An 11,209-nucleotide genomic window follows, 5' to 3' on the forward strand; every position below is an offset into this window, starting at 1 on the left:
TTCTGTGGTCTGACTGATCCGTGGATAGCAGGAGCTCCGTATGAGGGACTGACCGGGGATTCCTCAGCCCTCAAACAGGGGGACCCAGCCTTGGGTACGGTGACCCTGTAACAACGTTTATTTCTGATGTCACTTCCTGTCATCGGACCCTGATTCAGTCGATTTCCTGGAATCATTCAAACTAAGGAGAGGAGGGGAGGGCGGCTGTGTTGGCCAGGAAGCAGTGGCGGCTGGGGGGCCACGCACCTGGGGGGCCACGCACCTGGGGCTCTTTCACACACCCTCCAGGCTGCTCTCCCCTCGCTGTGTTCCAGGTCCAGGCTATTTGCCCCTCGTGCCCAGGGCAGCATCGCTGCAGAGTGTTTCACATAGAGACGCTCTGCAGGGTCCTGGGCGGCGACCGGATTCCCGAAGGGCGAATCTCGAGGGTCTGACAGGTGACTTAATGCCCCCGGCCGCCACACCGTGCACGTTAACCCCGCGCTGGCTGCTGACACAGGATGCCATTCTTTAAAGGGCTCGACGCAGCAGCTGCCGGGTCCATAAATAACCCCGCGGGGAACACGAGCCGCCCAGATCTGCCCCGGGAGCTTCCCGTCCGCCTCTTATCACCCCGCTCCACGTCTCCTGAAGGGCTTTTATCTGCACCGGCGCCCTCCAGGAAACCGGCTGCTGGGACCTGATAGGTCAGAATGTCAGGGGGCAATTCCTGTGTCGCCCCGCAGTGGGCGGAGCAATCGCCGTGCCCCATAGCTCCTCTCTGTCCGTGTCTCCCCGCAGTGGGCGGAGCATTCGCCGTGTCACACGTATATACACACAGTGTATAAATATATATCAGAGTAGACGCAGCGGCTGAGAGTGATCGGGGAGGTCGGGCCGGAGGGACTCGCTGAGGAGAAGCAGCTGTTTTTAGCTTCGGCCTCAAACGTCACGAGAGCCGCTTCCTGCCACAAACGTACAGCACAGAGTACTAGTGTGTGAGGGGGAGGCTGCGGCTCTCTGCGCTGTGTAGTAGTGGATGCATGGCACTGCCGCTCTCTGTGCTGTGTAGTAGTGGGTGCGCGGCGGGGTGGCACTGCCGCTCTCTGCGCTGTGTAGTAGTGGGTGCGTGGCGTGGTGCCGCTGTCAGGGTTAAGTTGCACCGTCAGACCCCTGGGGTTTAACCCTCTCAGCTGCTCAGACATCTGTTTTCTATCAGGTGAACTGTACCTTATAATTAGAGAGGAGAGAGGGGAGAGAGGGGAGAGGGGAGAGAGGGGGGGTAGCTGGGGGATGAGGAGAAAGTGCAGACTCACCCTTTCTATCTGGCGGCGGGTTATAAATAGCGTGGCCCCCCCCCCCCCCCCCCCCGGCCCAGGAAACTCTCAGCCGACGGCTTCTCCTGCTTTTTAAACAATATTTTTTTCTCACTTTAACCCATTCACCCCAGGTAGGTATTTAGCGCTGGGAGGCATAGTAGAGGTTAATGGGGAGAGGGAACTCCGCGGGCCCCCCCAGAGACGTCCGACGACACCCTAATTTGGATGGACCCGCCCCGATCGCCGCCGGTGTTAACCCTTTCTTGGCTGCAGCAGGGTTTGCACCAGAGTGGAAGATGCCAGTCCTGGGGGGTATTAACCACTTCGATGCCAGTCTAAATACACAGTGAAAGAACCAGATTATGTATATAGCACCGTCACATTCCGCAGCGCAGTACAACGGGGGAACAGAAGCTGAAAGGATCCCGCGCACAGGAGCTGGCAATCTAAAAAACGTGCATTGGGGGATTAACCCTTAAAAAGCCCCGGCTGTTTTAGATTCCTAAGCATTTGGTGGGGGGCAGCTGTGATATATAACCCCCCCCTGTGTACTCACTGCTGTAAATGGGGGTAAAAGGGGGGCAGCTCGGGGGCTTTTGCTAACCTGCCTGGGAATTTAAGGGCTTTTCATTTGCCCCCAGGAAGGGTTAACGGGGGGTAAGAGGGAGGCATGGGGGGTGATTGGTGTAGATTGGGCTTTGGACTTGGTGTCAGGATGAAGGAATCCCACAACCCCCATCCATCTTATCAGACCACAGACTTTGCGGTTACCCCGTCCAGCCGTAAACCCCCCACTCCCGGGGGCGGCTCAGTTACTCCATCCCCAAAGCATTGATGCCGCGCCTGAGAAAGAGACCCCCAGCTTCCTGACGAAGACAGTCCACTTCCTGGGCCCGGGGGCCGCATCCTGTTTACATGAACAGAGGGTCACAAAACCAGAGGGTCAGAGGCCGAGGCAGAAAGGAAAGAAGTTTTACTTTACTGAGAGGGTGGTGGATAAGTGGAACAGCCTCCCAGCAGAGGTGGTAGAGGGTAATAAACATGCATGGGATAGACATACGGCTCCTGAATCTGAGACGAGACCAACGACTGATTAAGGTTTGAGTCTTTACAGACTAGACGGGGGCCGGATGGGGCCGATCTGCCGGCGGGTTCTGGGTTTCCACTCATGATGGGAGCTGCCGGTGACTCCTCAGGACAGGAGGCGGATGGGGGGGCATCACGACTTCTAGGTGGTCCTGATCTCTGTATATTTACAATAAAATCTGGCTGCGGGGGAGGGGCCAGCACACGGGGGGGTAACATGCAAACATCATACAATAAGACAGGACGGGGGTGGGTGGGGGCGGGAGTATGCGCTGCGGAGTATGACGGCGACATATAAATAATAATAATAATACACATTGTACAGCGCTGCGGAGTATGACGGCGATATATAAATAATAATAACACACATTGTACAGCGCTGCGGAGTATGACGGCGATATATAAATAATAATAACACATTGTACAGCGCTGCGGAGTATGACGGCGATATATAAATAATAATAATAACACATTGTACAGCGCTGCGGAGTATGACGGCGATATATAAATAATAATAACACACATTGTACAGCGCTGCGGAGTATGACGGCGATATATAAATAATAATAACACATTGTACAGCGCTGCGGAGTATGATGGCGATATATAAATAATAATAATAACACATTGTACAGCGCTGCGGAGTATGACGGCGATATATAAATAATAATAATAACACACATTGTACAGCGCTGCGGAGTATGACGGCGATATATAAATAATAATAATAACACATTGTACAGCGCTGCGGAGTATGACGGCGATATATAAATAATAATAATAACACACATTGTACAGCGCTGCGGAGTATGACGGCGATATATAAATAATAATAACACACATTGTACAGCGCTGCGGAGTATGACGGCGATATATAAATAATAATAACACACATTGTACAGCGCTGCGGAGTATGACGGCGATATATAAATAATAACACACATTGTACAGCGCTGCGGAGTATGACGGCGATATATAAATAATAATAATAACACATTGTACAGCGCTGCGGAGTATGACGGCGATATATAAATAATAATAACATTGTACAGCGCTGCGGAGTATGACGGCGATATATAAATAATAATAACACACATTGTACAGCGCTGCGGAGTATGACGGCGATATATAAATAATAATAACACACATTGTACAGCGCTGCGGAGTATGACGGCGATATATAAATAATAATAATAACACACATTGTACAGCGCTGCGGAGTATGACAGCGATATATAAATAATAATAACACACATTGTACAGCGCTGCGGAGTATGACGGCGATATATAAATAATAATAATAACACATTGTACAGCGCTGCGGAGTATGACGGCGATATATAAATAATAACACACATTGTACAGCGCTGCGGAGTATGACGGCGATATATAAATAATAATAACACATTGTACAGCGCTGCGGAGTATGACGGCGATATATAAATAATAATAACACACATTGTACAGCGCTGCGGAGTATGACGGCGATATATAAATAATAATAATAACACATTGTACAGCGCTGCGGAGTATGACGGCGATATATAAATAATAATAATAACACATTGTACAGCGCTGCGGAGTATGACGGCGATATATAAATAATAATAATAACACACATTGTACAGCGCTGCGGAGTATGACGGCGATATATAAATAATAATAATAACACATTGTACAGCGCTGCGGAGTATGACGGCGATATATAAATAATAATAATAACACACATTGTACAGCGCTGCGGAGTATGACGGCGATATATAAATAATAATAACACACATTGTACAGCGCTGCGGAGTATGACGGCGATATATAAATAATAATAACACACATTGTACAGCGCTGCGGAGTATGACGGCGATATATAAATAATAACACACATTGTACAGCGCTGCGGAGTATGACGGCGATATATAAATAATAATAATAACACATTGTACAGCGCTGCGGAGTATGACGGCGATATATAAATAATAATAACATTGTACAGCGCTGCGGAGTATGACGGCGATATATAAATAATAATAACACACATTGTACAGCGCTGCGGAGTATGACGGCGATATATAAATAATAATAACACACATTGTACAGCGCTGCGGAGTATGACGGCGATATATAAATAATAATAATAACACACATTGTACAGCGCTGCGGAGTATGACAGCGATATATAAATAATAATAACACACATTGTACAGCGCTGCGGAGTATGACGGCGATATATAAATAATAATAATAACACATTGTACAGCGCTGCGGAGTATGACGGCGATATATAAATAATAACACATTGTACAGCGCTGCGGAGTATGACGGCGATATATAAATAATAATAACACATTGTACAGCGCTGCGGAGTATGACGGCGATATATAAATAATAATAATAACACACATTGTACAGCGCTGCGGAGTATGACGGCGATATATAAATAATAATAACACACATTGTACAGCGCTGCGGAGTATGACGGCGATATATAAATAATAATAACACACATTGTACAGCGCTGCGGAGTATGACGGCGATATATAAATAATAATAATAACACACATTGTACAGCGCTGCGGAGTATGACGGCGATATATAAATAATAATAATAACACACATTGTACAGCGCTGCGGAGTATGACGGCGATATATAAATAATAATAACACACATTGTACAGCGCTGCGGAGTATGACGGTGATATATAAATAATAATAACACACATTGTACAGCGCTGCGGAGTATGACGGCGATATATAAATAATAATAATAACACATTGTACAGCGCTGCGGAGTATGGCGGCGATATATAAATAATAATAACACATTGTACAGCGCTGCGGAGTATGACGGCGATATATAAATAATAATAACACACATTGTACAGCGCTGCGGAGTATGACGGCGATATATAAATAATAATAACACATTGTACAGCGCTGCGGAGTATGACGGCGACATATAAATAATAACAACACTCATTGTACAGCGCTGCGGAGTATGACGGCGATATATAAATAATAATAACACATTGTACAGCGCTGCGGAGTATGACGGCGATATATAAATAATAATAACAACACACATTGTACAGCGCTGCGGAGTATGACGGCGATATATAAATAATAATAATAACACACATTGTACAGCGCTGCGGAGTATGACGGCGATATATAAATAATAATAATAACACATTGTACAGCGCTGCGGAGTATGACGGCGATATATAAATAATAATAACACATTGTACAGCGCTGCGGAGTATGACGGCGATATATAAATAATAATAACACATTGTACAGCGCTGCGGAGTATGACGGCGATATATAAATAATAATAACACATTGTACAGCGCTGCGGAGTATGACGGCGACATATAAATAATAACAACACTCATTGTACAGCGCTGCGGAGTATGACGGCGATATATAAATAATAATAACACACATTGTACAGCGCTGCGGAGTATGACGGCGATATATAAATAATAATAACACATTGTACAGCGCTGCGGAGTATGACGGCGATATATAAATAATAATAACACATTGTACAGCGCTGCGGAGTATGACGGCGATATATAAATAATAATAACACATTGTACAGCGCTGCGGAGTATGACGGCGATATATAAATAATAACAACACACATTGTACAGCGCTGCGGAGTATGACGGCGATATATAAATAATAATAACACACATTGTACAGCGCTGCGGAGTATGACGGCGATATATAAATAATAATAATAACACATTGTACAGCGCTGCGGAGTATGACGGCGATATATAAATAATAATAACACAGTGTACAGCGCTGCGGAGTATGACGGCGATATATAAATAATAATAATAACACACATTGTACAGCGCTGCGGAGTATGACGGCGATATATAAATAATAATAACACACATTGTACAGCGCTGCGGAGTATGACGGCGATATATAAATAATAATAACACATTGTACAGCGCTGCGGAGTATGACGGCGATATATAAATAATAATAACACACATTGTACAGCGCTGCGGAGTATGACGGCGATATATAAATAATAATAATAACACATTGTACAGCGCTGCGGAGTATGACGGCGATATATAAATAATAATAACACACATTGTACAGCGCTGCGGAGTATGACAGCGATATATAAATAATAATAACACATTGTACAGCGCTGCGGAGTATGACGGCGATATATAAATAATAATAATAACACACATTGTACAGCGCTGCGGAGTATGACGGCGATATATAAATAATAATAACACATTGTACAGCGCTGCGGAGTATGACGGCGATATATAAATAATAATAATAACACATTGTACAGCGCTGCGGAGTATGACGGCGATATATAAATAATAATAACACACATTGTACAGCGCTGTGGAGTATGACGGCGATATATAAATAATAATAACACACATTGTACAGCGCTGCGGTGTATGACAGCGATATATAAATAATAATAACACACATTGTACAGCGCTGCGGAGTATGACGGCGATATATAAATAATAATAACACATTGTACAGCGCTGCGGAGTATGACGGCGATATATAAATAATAATAACACATTGTACAGCGCTGCGGTGTATGACAGCGATATATAAATAATAACACACATTGTACAGCGCTGCGGAGTATGACGGCGATATATAAGCAATAATAACACACATTGTACAGCGCTGCGGAGTATGACGGCGATATATAAATAATAATAACACACATTGTACAGCGCTGCGGAGTATGACGGCGATATATAAATAATAATAACACATTGTACAGCGCTGCGGAGTATGACGGCGATATATAAATAATAATAACACACATTGTACAGCGCTGCGGAGTATGACGGCGATATATAAATAATAACACACATTGTACAGCGCTGCGGAGTATGACGGCGACATATAAATAATAACAACACTCATTGTACAGCGCTGCGGAGTATGACGGCGATATATAAATAATAATAACACATTGTACAGCGCTGCGGAGTATGACGGCGATATATAAATAATAATAACACATTGTACAGCGCTGCGGAGTATGACGGCGATATATAAATAATAACAACACACATTGTACAGCGCTGCGGAGTATGAGGGCGATATATAAATAATAATAACAACACATTGTACAGCGCTGCGGAGTATGACGGTGATATATAAATAATAATAACACATTGTACAGCGCTGCGGAGTATGACGGCGATATATAAATAATAATAATAACACACATTGTACAGCGCTGCGGAGTATGACGGCGATATATAAATAATAATAACACACATTGTACAGCGCTGCGGAGTATGACGGCGATATATAAATAATAATAACACACATTGTACAGCGCTGCGGAGTATGACGGCGATATATAAATAATAATAACACACATTGTACAGCGCTGCGGAGTATGACGGCGATATATAAATAATAATAATAACACATTGTACAGCGCTGCGGAGTATGACGGCAATATATAAATAATAATAACACACATTGTACAGCGCTGCGGAGTATGACGGCGATATATAAATAATAATAACACATTGTACAGCGCTGCGGAGTATGACGGCGATATATAAATAATAATAATAACACATTGTACAGCGCTGCGGAGTATGACGGCGATATATAAATAATAACACATTGTACAGCGCTGCGGAGTATGACGGCGATATATAAATAATAATAACACACATTGTACAGCGCTGCGGAGTATGACGGTGATATATAAATAATAATAATAACACACATTGTACAGCGCTGCGGAGTATGACGGCGATATATAAATAATAATAACACATTGTACAGCGCTGCGGAGTATGACGGCGATATATAAATAATAACACACATTGTACAGCGCTGCGGAGTATGATGGCGATATATAAATAATAATAACACACATTGTACAGCGCTGCAGAGTATGACGCCGATATATAAATAATAATAACACACATTGTACAGCGCTGCGGAGTATGACGGCGATATATAAATAATAATAACACACATTGTACAGCGCTGCGGAGTATGACGGTGATATATAAATAATAATAATAACACATTGTACAGCGCTGCGGAGTATGACGGCGATATATAAATAATAATAACACATTGTACAGCGCTGCGGAGTATGAGGGCGATATATAAATAATAATAATAACACACATTGTACAGCGCTGCGGAGTATGACGGCGATATATAAATAATAATAACACATTGTACAGCGCTGCGGAGTATGAGGGCGATATATAAATAATAATAATAACACGCTTTGTACAGCGCTGCGGAGTATGACGGCGATATATAAATAATAATAACACATTGTACAGCGCTGCGGAGTATGACGGCGATATATAAATAATAATAACACACATTGTACAGCGCTGCGGAGTATGACGGCGATATAAATAATAATAACACATTGTACAGCGCTGCGGAGTATGACGGCGATATATAAATAATAATAACACACATTGTACAGCGCTGCGGAGTATGACAGCGATATATAAATAATAATAATAACACACATTGTACAGCGCTGCGGAGTATGCCGGCGATATATAAATAATAATAATAACACATTGTACAGCGCTGCGGAGTATGACGGCGATATATAAATAATAATAACACACATTGTACAGCACTGCGGAGTATGACGGCGATATATAAATAATAATAACACATTGTACAGCGCTGCGGAGTATGATGGCGATCTATAAATAATAATAACACACATTGTACAGCGCTGCGGAGTATGACGGCGATATATAAATAATAATAACACATTGTACAGCGCTGCGGAGTATGACGGCGATATATAAATAATAATAACACATTGTACAGCGCTGCGGAGTATGACGGCGATATATAAATAATAATAATAACACATTGTACAGCGCTGCGGTGTATGACAGCGATATATAAATAATAATAACACACATTGTACAGCGCTGCGGAGTATGACGGCGATATATAAATAATAATAACACATTGTACAGCGCTGCGGAGTATGACGGCGATATATAAATAATAATAACACATTGTACAGCGCTGCGGTGTATGACAGCGATATATAAATAATAACACACATTGTACAGCGCTGCGGAGTATGACGGCGATATATAAATAATAATAACACACATTGTACAGCGCTGCGGAGTATGACGGCGATATATAAATAATAATAATAACACATTGTACAGCGCTGCGGAGTATGACGGCAATATATAAATAATAATAACACACATTGTACAGCGCTGCGGAGTATGACGGCGATATATAAATAATAATAACACATTGTACAGCGCTGCGGAGTATGACGGCGATATATAAATAATAATAATAACACATTGTACAGCGCTGCGGAGTATGACGGCGATATATAAATAATAACACATTGTACAGCGCTGCGGAGTATGACGGCGATATATAAATAATAATAACACACATTGTACAGCGCTGCGGAGTATGACGGCGATATATAAATAATAATAATAACACACATTGTACAGCGCTGCGGAGTATGACGGCGATATATAAATAATAATAACACATTGTACAGCGCTGCGGAGTATGACGGCGATATATAAATAATAATAATAACACACATTGTACAGCGCTGCGGAGTATGACGGCGATATATAAATAATAATAACACACATTGTACAGCGCTGCGGAGTATGACGGCGATATATAAATAATAATAACACATTGTACAGCGCTGCGGAGTATGACGGCGATATATAAATAATAATAACACACATTGTACAGCGCTGCGGAGTATGACAGCGATATATAAATAATAATAACACATTGTACAGCGCTGCGGAGTATGACGGTGATATATAAATAATAATAACACATTGTACAGCGCTGCGGAGTATGACGGCGATATATAAATAATAATAACACATTGTACAGCGCTGCGGAGTATGACGGCGATATATAAATAATAATAACACACATTGTACAGCGCTGCGGAGTATGACGGCGATATATAAATAATAATAATAACACACATTGTACAGCGCTGCGGAGTATGACGGCGATATATAAATAATAATAACACATTGTACAGCGCTGCGGAGTATGATGGCGATATATAAATAATAATAACACACATTGTACAGCGCTGCGGAGTATGACGGCGATATATAAATAATAATAACACACATTGTACAGCGCTGCGGAGTATGACGGCGATATATAAATAATAATAATAACACATTGTACAGCGCTGCGGAGTATGACGACGATATATAAATAATAATAACACATTGTACAGCGCTGCGGAGTATGACGGCGATATATAAATAATAATAACACACATTGTACAGCGCTGCGGAGTATGACGGCGATATATTAATAATAATAACACACATTGTACAGCGCTGCGGAGTATGACGGCGATATATAAATAATAACACACATTGTACAGCGCTGCGGAGTATGACGGCGATATATAAATAATAATAACACACATTGTACAGCGCTGAGGAGTATGACGGCGATATATAAATAATAATAACACACATTGTACAGCGCTGCGGAGTATGCCGGCGATATATAAATAATAATAATAATAACACATTGTACAGCGCTGCGGAGTATGACGGCGATATATAAATAATAATAATAACACACATTGTACAGCGCTGCGGAGTATGATGGTGATATATAAATAATAATAATAACACACATTGTACAGCGCTGCGGAGTATGACGGCGATATATAAATAATAATAACACACATTGTACAGCGCTGCGGAGTATGACGGCGATATATAAATAATAATAATAACACATTGTACAGCGCTGCG

Source organism: Spea bombifrons, chromosome 8, assembly GCF_027358695.1.
Source record: "Spea bombifrons isolate aSpeBom1 chromosome 8, aSpeBom1.2.pri, whole genome shotgun sequence".
NCBI lineage: Eukaryota > Metazoa > Chordata > Amphibia > Anura > Pelobatidae > Spea > Spea bombifrons.